Source organism: Capsicum annuum, chromosome 7 (genome assembly GCF_002878395.1).
Source record: "Capsicum annuum cultivar UCD-10X-F1 chromosome 7, UCD10Xv1.1, whole genome shotgun sequence".
NCBI classification, from domain to species: Eukaryota; Viridiplantae; Streptophyta; class Magnoliopsida; order Solanales; family Solanaceae; genus Capsicum; species Capsicum annuum.
In genome coordinates, this window is record NC_061117.1 from 62184592 (window position 1) to 62199678 (window position 15087).

Genomic DNA, 15087 nt, shown 5'->3' on the forward strand with positions numbered 1-15087 from the left:
GACCAAAAAAATATTCTATGTCTTTAACTATATTCACTATGCAAAAGAGAGTTTTGATATGTTGAAGAAAGATGTTCTTATGGTGGAGCTTTGGAATCTTCAACTAATCTGAAATCGCTTGAGTTATAAATCGTTGATGGGTTGTCGTATCCTACAGAGGACAAGTCAAGATATATATTGTTGGATCGGTGTAAATTATTCCGTAATGGACTTGAATCTCCTTAAAGAGAACGAGATTCTGCGCCTCAACCAAGAAGAAGATTATTCTTCTTTCTTCACTTTTTGTATTTTCAACTATAATTTAATTATTATGGTATAGAGAAAGATGATATAAACAGTGTCTGACTGATGCAAGTAGCTGTTCCTCACATGATATAAGCGCAATGCTCACAGGATGACAGAACACTTGGATTGTTTGATCTCTAAACAAAGTTAAAAGCCAAAATTTTCTTCAATGGTTTATTAAAAGAATGTCAAAATGATAAAGTAGAATTAATATTTCTTGAATTACTTAATGTGTATAATCCTTCGTTCATTTCTAAAAGTATTCATATATATTTAACAAAAACAATGAGACCGAATAGGATAAAAAGGGTGGGATAAGATTTTTTTTTTTTAAAAAACAAATTAAAAATATTAATTGTTTTGGAGAGGGGGTTGGTAGGTGGGAGCTGGAGTTGTCAAAATAGGAAATAAGGGTGGGGTAAGAAAATAATTTTAATTTTTTTAAAAATAAATTAATTTTTTTAGGAGGTTGAGGGCTAGTAGGGGTTGGGGGTACGGGAGAAAGAGTGGGGTAAGAAAAAAAAATTGAAATATTCTTTTTCAATGGGGAGTATTAGGGGGTGGGGGTCGGGGAAAAAATATTTTTTTGGGGGGGGGGGGGGGGGGGGGGAAGGAAAAAGGAGGTTGGTAGGGGAGATAAGAAAAAAGTTTGGATTTTTTTTAAAAAATTAATTTTTTTTGGAAGGGAGTAGGGGTTTGGGTTTTGGGTAGGGGGATGAGGTAAGAAAAAAATTAAAAATATTTTTTTAATAAGGGTTGTAGGGGAGGGGTCGGGGTGGGGTTGAGGGTGAGGGATTGAGGGTCGGAGTAGGGATGGATGATTTTGAGAGTTGTATGAATATTTCAACTTAAGAGTGAAGTTGAAAGAGAGTTTGGAAAATGTTTTCCTTACTTTTTGAAGGGAAGTCATTTTCCTTAGAATTGAGGAAAATAAGTTGATTTGGAAAACATTTTCCAAAACCTTTAAGCCAACCAAACATGAGAAAATTGGAAAAGTTTTCTGGAAAATGTTTTCCTTCATACCCCACCCACCCACTAACTACATGTTAAATTAACTAGATTATCCTTATTTATTACTCTTCTCCATTTAATACTTATATTTTTTTGCACTATATTGACCTCTCTTCATATTTATGACTAAAGGTAAAGGTGAAAAAAAGAAGTAATCAAGCATTGGTTTTGTTAAATAATAAGTACTCCATCCGTTTCTAATTAGTTGTCGTCCTTACTAAAAATGGATATTCTTTAATATTTATCATTTAACAAAATCAAGACATGATTACTTGTTTTTTCCATCTTTACCCTTAGTCATAAATATGAAGAGATATCAGTATAATGTTAACAAAAGAAGTATTAAATAGTAAAGAATAATAAATAAGAATAATTTAGTCAATATTCTTATTAAAGGGAGTGCAAACAAAAATGATGACTATGGGCAACAAAATTTTATTAAATTAAAATCTGTATGAAATTTGGGTTTTATTAAATTCAAAATGTATTAGTTCCGAATAAATATTGTGGATTAATATAATTGTATTAATTATTTAAGTTCAAACATGTATGAATTTAATTAAAGTCTAATTTTTATTGGGCTAGCCCATTGATTTGGGTTACAAATGATGAACCCACTTTGCTAAGCCCAAGATATTGTCATATTTTAGAAGCCCGAATGAGCGCCACATGTCAAATGACGAGGTATGCTAAGTCAAGTGAAGGAGTCAATAGGACCATGCCACATGTCAAAATGACACAACAGGTCTAGTGAAATTAAAAACCTATGAAAGACGCCATGTCACTTGAATCTGATTGGTAAAAAGAAGTTCATCTTCACCATGACTCTTCCCTTTCCACAACTATAAATAGGGGTCTCATAATTCAAAATAAGGACGAACAACTCTAATAAGAAGCAAGAGAAAACTTATGGATCAAACGCCACAATTTCTCTACAAAGCTCAAGCATTCAAGTCCAGTTCATCAAGATTCAAGATCAAGACCGCAACATTCAAGAACAAGTTCAAAAGCCCTTGAATGCAAGCACAAGTCAAGATCAAGTCCATCAAGTCAACAAATCAAGTTCAAATTCAAATTCAAGATCAAGCTCAAAACCCTTGAATGTATATTTGAAAAGGCGAATTAGAGGAATCATAGAGATTGTAACACTCACTTATTTAAATCAATAAAATGATTGTTGCAATGTTTTTCTTGTCTAAATTATTTATTTTTTTGACTAAAAATTTTACTGTCCAACAAATTCTGGCATGCCCAGTGGGACGATCTCTACCTCTCATCTTAACTTTTCCAACTTCAAAGTTTAGGAATAATGAAATGACTTCTAAGAAAGTCAATTCTCAACCAACTGCTTCCAAGACTGTTGATTCTAAATTCTCTGTCAAAGTAGAGAGCATCCTTGGCGTTACTTTTGGAAGCTTTGGAACTGTTACAAGGTGCACGACCAACTTGCTTAGACAACGAACGCATTAAGTGTCATCTGAACCAGCTCTAATTTTTGGATCTTCAACCTCAAAAGGAGCGGGATACCATGCAATTGCTTTAGAAGGAGGAAGTGATGTGGTAGAGTCACTTAAGAAGACTCTAGCTCTATATAACATCCCGAAAATCCAAACCTACGTTAGAGCCATATTTTAAGCTCATACAATGTACATTATAGTTCTTTGGTAGTTTTATGAGTGAGTTTGATGTTTATTAAGGCCTCAAATAACTCCCATCTATTAGACGAATCAAAATATTCCTTACCAATTGAGTTTACGGGAAAAATATTGCTTTAGTCAACTTCAAACAAGCATATCTCTTGTTCTACTTAGAATTTTCCAGATCAAGACCCATGAACTATACGAAATTGAATTAGCTTTCCAACGATACCAATTTCGCCTAAATTCAATACTCGGATGAGAAGTTATGACACTTTTAGTGAAAAATAGTAGCCCAATGAGATAAGGTCACATCGCAGTAATGGCCAAAATCACATTCTTCCTTTTCCAGTGGACCACCACAATAACGCCGCATCACGTCGAGGGGCAAATTTATGTTCAATGAGTCACCGCAATGGCACCGCATCGTAGAAAGGTGCCAGTTCGGAATTGTCCATTTCCAGTGGCGCAACGCGATAGCACCGCGACACGCCGTTGGACAAAATGAGGATTATCCTTTTTCCAGTGGCCAGACAAGATAAGCACCACATCACGCAATATGTAGAATTGGGATTGTCAGTTTGCGATTTAATTTCCAAGGATCATTTTGGTATTTTCCTATAGCTCCAAACTCGTCCAAAACACGTAATTACAATCCTAAAGGGATATTATGTGCCCCACTACTCATAATTTCTCTCTAAAAAACTCTTTATCTCTCAAGAACAAAATCTTAGTCTTCAAGATTCAAGATCAATTCTCAAGAAAACCCCAAGAACTCTTACGAATTCATCAACTCGGGTATGTTAAATTTTCATCCATGGGTCCCTTTCACCCATGGAGTCTAAGAATCAAATTTTAAATTCAAAGTCATGATCATTACAAGTTATTATGATTTTAAATGAGATTTAAATCATAAATCTCCATGAATCTTGATTCTATACCATGTTTACATGAAATTATTGTTGTTATTAAATCCCACATATTTTAATGATATTATTCACTGATTTAATTTATAATTAGTGATGTTGATGTTGAAATCATGATATTACTACAAGCTTTAAACTATTTCCATGCTTAGCTTACACTATGCATATCAAGTGTTTGATGAAATGCCTATAAGAATGAATTTTGAATAAGTGCTTTCATATTATGTTCTTAAAGTTTTAGTGTTATTTTGCTATTATTGCTATCGAGTCCTAGGGGTTATGAATACCCAAAAGCATAGCAGTTTACTTAGTCTCAGTATTTTCAGGATAGTTTCAGATAAATCAAGAGTGTCATAAGTTTAGTCAGTTATCATAATCAGTTAAGCTTATAACAATTCAGTAGTCTGATTCAACCTAGTTGGGAGTAGGATTTAGCACCGAGAGAACCCAGGGATGGGGGCTCACCTGTCGTTGAGGGTGTGACCTTTAGTAGTAGTCCTCGCATTCCATAACTACGTAGCCAGCGTAGGTTGAGATGTTAACCTGCCAGTTGAGGGTTGATCTCATACGGGTACCTGCTAGTTGAGGGTAACCCTTAGTCCTTCGGGATAATATTTTAGTGGATCCGCACAGCCAGTGTTAGTACTCGTGGTGCGGTACTGATACCCTTTCAACTGGGGTCACAGGTTGGACCCCAAATTGCTCATTGGGGTATGTTGTTAGATGATAGCTCTCACAGTCTTAGTTCAGTCATCAGCTCAATAATTTAATTTTAATCAGTTAATCATGTATCGGTACTCAATATTTTAATTTACAGATTATATTCAGAATATGTTTTATGCTTGGTCATCCACTCTCAATATTTACAAATTTTATGCATTCTATTCAGTACTTCATGCTATTCATTTAGTCAGTTATTACTCCTGTACATGAAACCATGCATATCAGCCTACCTCATTTAGCATACCAGTATATTCACAGTACTAATTTCATACTCGTTTCTTGCACTATGTTGTATCATATCATAGGTTCGGATGCTCAGTTCCCAGATCACGCATAGACTCTCCAGATTATCAGATGTAGCAGTGGTGGGTCCTTATATTTTGAGGACATAGTTTATTTATCTTATTTACTTCATCAGTTTCAGTATTTTCTATCCAGTCGAAGTTAGTTGGGGGTTTGTCCCATCAAATCTATAGTCAGTCAGTAGAGGCTTTCAGACTAGTATAGGCGGTTAGTCAGTCTTCAGTTTTCAGTTGTTGTTATTAGATGTTTTACCAGTATTTTTAGAATTATTTTACAAACTTTATCAGAATTATAAATTTTAACCCTTATGGTATTCCCCAGTTAAATTCTGCATATGAACTATATTTATCAATTTTATTCAATGCTCACAGCAGGTACTAGCCCATGGGTTAACTTGTGGTTTCTCGGGACTGTAAGCACCGTGTGGTGCCTAGGGTGTACTCTCGGGGTATTATAAATTTAGTATTAGAGCCTAAGGTTTTAAAGTGTCCTAGGAAGTCTAAAAGCCGCATCAAGTAGAGTTTTGTCCATGGATGTAAAGCGCGCCACTCTTATGGACAAGAGGATACGAGGCATTTTAAGAAACATTTCCCTTCTTTCAGTGTTCATTTCATGCGACTGAGCATGAGCTCATGTTAAACTCTCTGTCTAATTTATTCTCCCTTTCATTTACAGAACATGCCTCCCAGAAAGATAAATGGAAGAAGAAATGTGAACCAGCCAACACCTCCGTCAATTCAGAAAGATCCCCTGAACGAACATGTTTCTCATGTAGAGTTCAGAGCTGCATTCACTACTCTATCTCACTCTGTAGCAGCTCAAAATATTAAGCCAGCTGCTGTTTCATCCAACCCAGTGGCCAATACTGTCGCAGCTAGGATTCAGAATTTTACCCGAATGAATCCTACTTTATTTTTGGGATCCAAATCTGAAGAGGATCCATAGGAATTCTTAGACTTGGTCTAGAAGGTAACTGACATTATGGGGTTAAATTCTAGTGATAGTGTTGAATTGGCTGCTTAACAGTTATAGGATGTAGCTCATACCTGGTTTAAGCAGTGAAAAGAGGATAGAAGCACAGACACATGGCCTATTGAATGGGAGAGGTTTGCTACAACCTTCTTAGATACGTTCTTTCCACTAGAGCTGAGGGAATCCAAAGTTTTAGAGTTTATCAAATTAAGGTAGGGCAGTATCAGTTTGACGAAGTATTCCCTTAAGTTTACTCAGCTAGCTAGGTATACTCCTCATGTGGTGGCTGATAGCAGGTCTAGGATGAGCAAGTTCGTGTCTGGGGTATCTGATTGTGTGGTCAAAATGTGTAGGACTGTGATGTTAATTAAGGATATAGACATATCTAGGCTTATGGGCCATGATCAATATATTAAAGAGTAAAAGAATAAGAAGAAGGAGAGAGAGAACAAGAGAGCTAGAATAGGTAGCTTTAATTTTACTCAGCCAAAGTCAGAAGGTGGTAATCATCCTCAGTTCTATCAAAAATCTTTAGTCCCAGCTCCATCTTCAGCTAGTGCCCAACACCTAAATTCAGAAATGATAATAGTGATAGAGCGCTGGGCTCTAAGTCCCAAGGCAGTGTAAATAGTAGTCGTACATACTCTCTGTGCTAGAAATATGGTAGAAACCATCAGGGTATTTGTAGAGCCGGTAGTGATGTATGTTTTGGGTGTGGCAATATAGGCCACCGAATTAGGTATTGCCCAAAGAGTGGTCAGCAGGGCCGTTCCAGTCGTCCCCTAGTTCCATACGGTCACTCGACTCAGTAGGGTATCGCTTCTAGTGCCACCAGTGGTCTACATCCAAAAAGATTGTATGCACTTCAATCTTGATAAGATCAGGAAGTGACATGGTTACTAGTATATTACAGGTCTTTCATTTATATGTTTAAGCTTTACTAGACCCTGGAGTATTTTTTAATTTTGTAACCCCTTATATAGTTGTTGATTTTGGTGTCAGTCCTGAGATTTTAGCAAAACCCTTTTCAGTGTCTACCCGAGTAGGTATCTTTATTATAGCCCGATGGGTATACAGGAACTGCAAGGTTATAATGTCTCAGAAAGTCACCTCAGTTGACTTTGTAGAATTAGAGATGACAGATTTTGACGTCATTCTCGACATAGATTGGCTCCATTCCTGTTATGCTTCAGTGGATTGCAGAAATAGAGTAGTTCATTTTTAGTTTCCAAATGAACCAGTCCTTGAATGGAGGGGTAGTACTACAACACTTAGGGGTCAGCTTGTTTTGTACCTTAGATCGAGAAAAATAATATCCAAAGGGTGTATTTATCATCTTGTCCAAGTCAAGGACTCTAATTCTGAGACTTTAAATCTTGAGTCAGTTTCAGTTGTGAAGGAATTTCTAAGATAGACCTCAGATCCGACTATCATCAGCTCAAAGTTAAAGAATGTGACATTCTAAAAATAACTTTCAAAACTCGATATGGTCACTTCGAGTTTCTAGTCATGTCCTTTGGTCTCACAAATTCCCTGGCAGCCTTCATGGACTTAATAAATCGAGTGTTCAAGCAGTACTTGGATATGTTCGTCATAGTCTACATTGATGACATTCTTGTCTATTCCCGTAGCAAAAATAATCATGCAGACTACCTCAGAATAGTATTACAGACTCTTAGATCCCATTAGTTGTTCGCTAAATTCAGTAAGTATGAATTTTGGCTAAGACCAGTAGCTTTTCTTGGCCATATTATTTTTGGTGATGACATTAGAGTTGATCCTCAAAAGATTAAAGTGGTGAGAAATTGTCCCAGACCCATCTCTCTATCAGATATCAGGAGTTTCTTGGGTTTGGCTGGCTATTTTTGGAAGTTTATTAAAGGGTTTTCATCTATTGCGTCTCCCATGTCCAGATTAACTCGGAAGAAAGTCAAGTTTCAGTGGTCAGATTCTTGTGAGAAGAGTTTTCAGGAGTTGAAGACTTGACTCACCACAACCTCAATTTTGATGTTACCAGATGGTTTAGATGGGTTTGTTGTGTACAGTGATGCTTTCAGAGTTGGTTTAGGGTGTGTTTTGATACAGAGGGTAAGGTTGTCGCATATGCCTCTAGACAACTTAAGCCCTATGAAAAGAATTACCCTACCCATGATCTCGAGTTAGCAACTATTGTGTTTGCCTTAATGATTTGGAGGCACTATTTGTATAGGGTGTATGTTGATGTGTTCACGGATCACCAAAGCTTGCAATATGTGTTTTTGTAGAAGGATTTAAATCTGCCTTAGAGAAGATGGTTAGAGTTGTTGAAAGACGATGATATGAGTGTTTTTTACCATTTGTGCAAGTTTAATGTAGTGACAGATACCCTAAGTATATTGTCTATGGGTAGTGTTGCTCATATTGATGATAACAAGCTGAAGTTAGTTCAGGAAGTTCATCAGCTTGCCAGGTTAGGTGTCCATTTGGTTGATTCAGTTGAGGGTAGCGTTTGGGTTCAGAATAGTTTGAAATCTTCTTTGGTTGCCGAAGTGAAAGAAAAGTAGAATAGGGATCCTAGTCTGTTGAAGCTGAAGGAGTTAGTCAGAGATAAAAAAATAGAGGTCTTCTCCCAAGAGGGAGATGGTGTATTTCATTGCCAGGGTAGACTATGTGTGTCATGTGTTGATGAGTTGAGACAATGAATTCTTGCAGAAGTGCATGGTGCACATCACTTGATTCATCCAGGGGCCACGAAGATGTACCACGATCTGCGGGAAATCTATTGGTGGAGTGGGAGAAAGAGAGATATTGCAGAGTTTGTGGCTAAGTGCTCCACTTGTCAATAGGTTAATATTAAGCATCAGAAGCCTAGTGGGTCTATGCAGGAGTTCAGTATTCCCACTTGGAATTGGGAAGTAGTGAACATGGATTTTGTGACAAGTTTGCCTCGTACTCGTCAGCAGCATGATTCAATTTGGGTCATTGTGGATAGGATAACCAAATCAGTTCATTTTTTACCAGTCCATACTTCTTATTCAGCCGAGGACTATGCCAAGCTCTATATTAGAGAGTTGGTTAGCTTGCATGGTATTCCGTCATCTATCGTCTTATATAGAGGTACTTAGTTTATCTCACACTTTTGAAAAGCCTTTCAAAAGGGCCTTGGTACCAAATTTCACCTTAGTATAACCTTCTACCCTCAGACAGATGGTCAGGTAGAGAGGACCATTCGGACCCTTAGGATATGTTGAGATCATGTGTTGTTGACTTTAAGGGCAGTTGGGATGACCACTTGTCTTTGATTGAATTCATGTATAATAACAACCATCATTCCAGTATTCAGATAGCTTCGTTTGAGGCTATATATGAAAGGAGATGTATATCTCTGATTGGTTGGTTTAAGATAGGTAAAAGCTCTTTAATAGGGCCTGATTTAGTATTTCATGCTTTAGAGAAAGTTTAGCTAATCTGGAAGAGGCTTAAGGCAGTCCAAAGCTGACAAAAATCTTATACAAATGTGAGGAGAAAGGACCTTGAGTTTGAGATTGAAGATTTTATTTATCTAAATATCTCTCCCATAAAGGGAGTGAAGAGGTTTGGTAAGAAGGGGAAGTATAGTCCCCGATATGTTGGCCCTTACAAAATTATGAGCCATTTTGAAAAGGTGTCTCATGAACTTGAGTTGCCTACAAACTTAGCATCAGTGCACCCAGTATTCCATATCTCTTTGTTGAAGAAGTGTGTTGGTCACCCAGCTATAGTTATTCCCTTAGAAAGCATAGATGTTCAGAACAACCTTTCTTACGAAGAAATTCTAGTCGAGATCCTTGATCGACAAACTCGTAGATTAAGGAACAAAGAAGTTCCCCTAGTCAAGGTTCTTTGGCAAAATTAGTCCGTTGAGAGAGCCACTTGGGAAGCAGAAGTAGATATGCGAACCAAGCACCCTCATATTTTCTCCACAAACTCAAATTCAGCTTAAGGTAATAATCTTCTTAGAATTTCCCTTTTCCATGCTCAGTTTTAGCTGCATATCATTCTCATGTCAGTCTTGCATTCAAAAAATCAGTTAAGTCATGTGTCAAGTTCCAGACTCAGTCATGTAATCACGTTTTCATCACGTATATTCAGCATGTAATCTCAGTTCCTCAATGCTTTCAGCTTAACTATTCTCATACGAGGACGAATGGTCCCAAGAGAGAGATATTGTAATACCCCAAAAATCCAAACCTATGTTAGAGCTATATTTCAAGCTCATGCAAAGTACATTATAGTTTTTTGGTAGTTTTATGAGTAAGTTTGAAGTATACTAAGGCCTCAAATAACTCCCAGCTATTAGACGAATCAAAATATTCCTTACCGATTGAGTTTTTGGGAAGAATGTTAAGTTTGAAGTATAATAAGGCCTTAAATAACTCCTAGCTATTAGACGAATCAAAATATTCCTTACCGATTGAGTTTTTGGGAAGAATGTTGCTTTAGTCAACTTAAAATGAGCATATCTTTTGCTCTACTTAGAATTTTATAGCTCAATACCCATCAAATTGTAGGAAATTCAATTATATTTCCAATGATACAAATTTTGTCCAAATCCGATACTCGAGTGAGAAGTTGTGGCACTTTTAGTGAAAAATAGTATCCCAACGCTATAAGGCCGCGTCGCGGTGATGGCCAAAATCACGTTCGTCCTTTTCCAGTGGACCACCATAATAATCCCGCATCATACCGAGGGGAAAATTCACATTCAGTGAGTCACCGTGATGGCACCGTGTCGCACCAAGGTGTAAGTTTGGAATTGTCTGTTTCCAGTGGCGCAATATGATAGCACTGCATCACGCCATTGGACAAAATAAGGATTGTTCTTTTTCTAGTGGCCCGACGCGATAAGCACTACGTCGCGCTGGTATGTGAAATTGGGCTTTTCAGTTCATCATTTAATTTCCAGGGACCATTTGGTCTTTTCCCATAGCCGTAAACTCATCCAAATCATGTAATTACAACCCTAAATGTGTATTATATGCCCCATTACTCATAATTCCTCTCCAAGAAACTTATCATCTCTCAAGAACAAAACCTTAGCCTTCAATATTCAAGATCAATTCTAAAAAAAAACCCCAAGAACTCTCATGAATTCATCAACTCAGGTATGTTAAATGTTCATCCATGGGTCTCTTTCACCCATAGAGTCCAAGAATCAAATTTTAAATTCAAAGTCATGATAATTACAAGTTATTGTGATTTTAAATGCTATTTAAACCATGAATCCCCATGAATCTTTATTCTATACCATGTTTACATGAAATTATTGTTGTTATTAAACCCCACATACTTTAATGCTGTTATTCGCTGATTTAATTTATAATTGGTGATGTTGATATTGAAATCATAGTATTACTACAAGTTTTAAACTATTCTCATGCTTAGCTTACACTATGCATATCAAGTATTTGATGAAATGCCTACAAGAATGAATTTTGCATAAATACTTTCATATTATGTTCTCAAAATTTTAGTGCTATTTTGCTATTATTGCTATCGAGTCCTTGGGATTATGAATACCCAAAAACATAGTTTTTTTATTTTATCTCAGTATCTTCAGAATAGTTTCAGATATAGTAAGAGTGACATAAGTTCAGTCAGTTATCATAATCAGTTAAGCTTAGAATAGTTAAGTATTTTGAGTCAGTTTAGTTGGGAGTCGAATTTAGCACTGAGCGAATCCAGGGATGGGGCCTCACCTTCCAGTTGAGGGCATGAACTTTAGTACCAGTCCCCGCATTCCATAACTATATAGCCAGCATAGGTTGAGATGTGAACCTGCCAGTTGAGGGTAACCCTTAGTCCTTTGGGACAATACTTTAGTGGATCCACACAACCAGTGTTAGTACCTATGGCATGTTCCTGAAACCCTTCTAACTGGGGTCATAAGTTGGACCCCAAATTGCTTATTGGGGCATGTCATTTAGATAATAGCTCCCACAGTCTCAGTCCAGTCATCAGCTCAGTAATTTAGTTTCCAGCTTTGCTTGACCATAGCATATAGATATCAGTTACTAATGTATCAGTACTTAATATTTTAGTTTACAGATTATATTCACAATATGTTTTATGCTTGGTCATGCACTCTCAATATTTATAGATTTTATGCATTCTATTCTATACTTTATGCTATTCATTCAGTCAGTTATTACTCCTGTACATGAAACCATGCATATCAGCCTACCTCATTTAGCATACCAGTACATTCAAAGTACTGATCGCATAGTCATTCTTGTGTTATGATATATCATATCATAGGTTTGCACACTCATTTATCGGATCGCTCATAGACTCTTTATATTATCAGACGTAGTAGTGGTGAGTCCTCATATTTCAAGGACATGGTTTATTTACTTCTGTTATTTCATCAGTTTCAGTATTTCCTATTCAGTTGGAGTTAGTTGGGGGTTTGTCCCATCAACTCCACAGTCTGTCAGTAGAGGCTTTTCAGACTAGTATAGATGGTTAGTCAGTCTTCAATTTTTAGTTGTCCTTATTAGATGTTTTATCATTATTCTTTATATTATTTTACAGACTTTATCAAAATTACTAATTTAAAACCTTATGGCATTACTCAGTTAAATTCCATATATGACCTATTTTTATCAATTTTATTCAGTGCTCACAGCAGGTACCGACCCATGGGTTAGCTTGTGGTCCCTTGGGGTTGTAAGCACCGTGTGACGTCCAGGGTGTAATCTCGGGGCATTACACTCTAATTGAGCATTCTGGTTCCAAATACTCTGCACAAAGAACGATGATCATTCAACCAACTCATCATCTCAAATTACAATCCATGATACTCTTCAATGTCCCAAGTGATCATACAAGCAATAGTAACTTATGCTTCCTCTGTGGAGGAGCAACTTGCAAATCTGATGAGGGTAATTGAAGGTTTTACTAAGTATATGCAAAATCAAGAAGCTTGGATTGATAAGTTGGAAGAAAGGATGGATGGCTTACTGGATTAAAAGTCTAGCTATGCACATGGGAAAACTCCAGAAGTTCAAGAGACAGAGCATCCCATAAATCAAACACCACCTACTGAGGAAGTACAAGTCTCTCTTGAGGGATTGATCCTAATTGATCAATTGAGGGAATTCATTGAAAGGACCCTCAAAGATAAGTATGATGTTATCATTAAGTCTTCTTTGACATACGCCAAGCCCTACACTACAAGAATTGATACCCTCAAAATGCTTGCAGGCTATCACCCCCCTAATTTCAATAATTTGAGGAAAAAGGGAACGCAAATCAATATGTCATTCACTTTGTTGAGACATGTAATAATGCTAGAACTTACGGGGAGTATCTTGTCGAACAGTTTGTTAGTTCCCTAAAGGAAAACACCTTCTATTGGTATATGGACCTTAAGCCTAACTCCATCGATAGTTGGGACCAATTAGAGTATGAGTTTCTAAATAGATTTTTAGCATAAGGCATATAGTGATCATGGTATAACACACAAATACTCGGCAAAGAAAGGATGAGCGAGTCATTGACTTTATCAATCGATAAAGAAATGGGAGTCAAAACTGCAAAGGCAGGCTCAGTGAAAAATCTGTAATGGAGATGTGCACCCAAAGAATGCACTGGGAGATTCTCTATATCTTGTAAGATATTAAGCTAAAATCCTTTGAAGAGTTAGCTACTCATGCTCAAGATATGGATTTAAGCATATCTTCTGCTGGAAAGGGAGTAGTACCTATCCAGGGCCCCTGAAGGGGAAAGGATAAATAAGAACCCAAAAGATGGGGCAAGTTTATCCCCAAAACTAATAATAAGGAATCCATGAATATTTACGTGTTTCCTATGAAGGTCACCACAAAGGTTGAGAAAGAAGAAAATGTGAAGACGACTTCTCAAGCATGTCCAAATTAAAAGTTAACTTTAAAGGAGATGCAAGAAATGGAATACCCTTTCCTTGATTCTGATGTTGCCAAAAATTTCAATGAACTCCTTAAGCATAAACTCATCGAACTTCTAGAGATGAAGTAGACCGACTAAGCTGGAAGGACCAATGACCTAAATTATTACAAGTATCATAAGCTTGTGGGTTACCTTTGGAAAAGTGTTTTGTCTTTAAGGACAAAGTTACGCAATTTTCAAATGAGAAGAAGATCTTCTTTGATGATGATATGTCCAGTTCTCATCAAATCTCTATCACTTTTGGCTTGCTTGATCCGGTCAAAATATGTGTTGAAGAGCATAATAAGGAACTATTAGAGCATGACAAGTCTTCAGTTGATGAAGGTGATGATGAAAGATGGACTCTGGTGACTAGGCACAGATGCAAGAAGGCGAGTCTATAAAAGGAGTCGTTCGACCAAACGAATAGAAGAAAGATGGTAAAGAAACTGAGAAAACAAAGGATGTTTGAGCTTCCAAAGAAGACGAGGGTAATAGAACCTCACCACCAAAAACCATGACATCCAGTGTATGTAACACCCCAAATCTGATACCCGAAATGCTACGCGATGCTCATGACCCTGTAGGACCACAAGCTAACCCATGACTGATATATGTACTGGTATACTGTATAAAATACTGAATAATGTGGAAACATGAACTGAAAGGCCATAAGGTTCACATAACTGAAGTAAAATATAACATCTAAACGGGGTATGAAACACCCAAAACAAAACTAAAAATACTGAAGTCTGAAATATGATAGTCTAGAAAGTCTCTAACTGACTGAACTGTCTGAGTAAGGAGTTGATGGGACATGTCCCTAACTAACTTCAACTAATAAACTAATTAATGAGATAATAGAGAAATAATCATGTCCTCAAATTATGAGGACTCTCTTCTAACTCTGACTGCTGAAGCTGGAATTTACTGTTGATCTGGAGCTCGTATCTCTAAACCATGGTGTAAGACACCATAGCACAAATGTGTCAGTACTTTAAATGTACTGGTATGCATGTAGGGTAGGCTGAATGCATGGGGTTCATATGCATGAACAATACTGGCTAACTGAATAATATGAACGTGAGAATACATGCATGCATACGTAGTAACTATATCTGAAATCTTGATAACATAAGTACTGAATCTGAATATTGATAACATGACATACTGATAACTGATATAACTAATAACATGAGTAACTGTATCTGACAGTCTTGAATTCGGTGGAACTATCTTAGTTCTATTCTGTATCTGATTTGACTGTATCTGACAGTCCTGGAGTCTGAAGAACTATCTGAGTT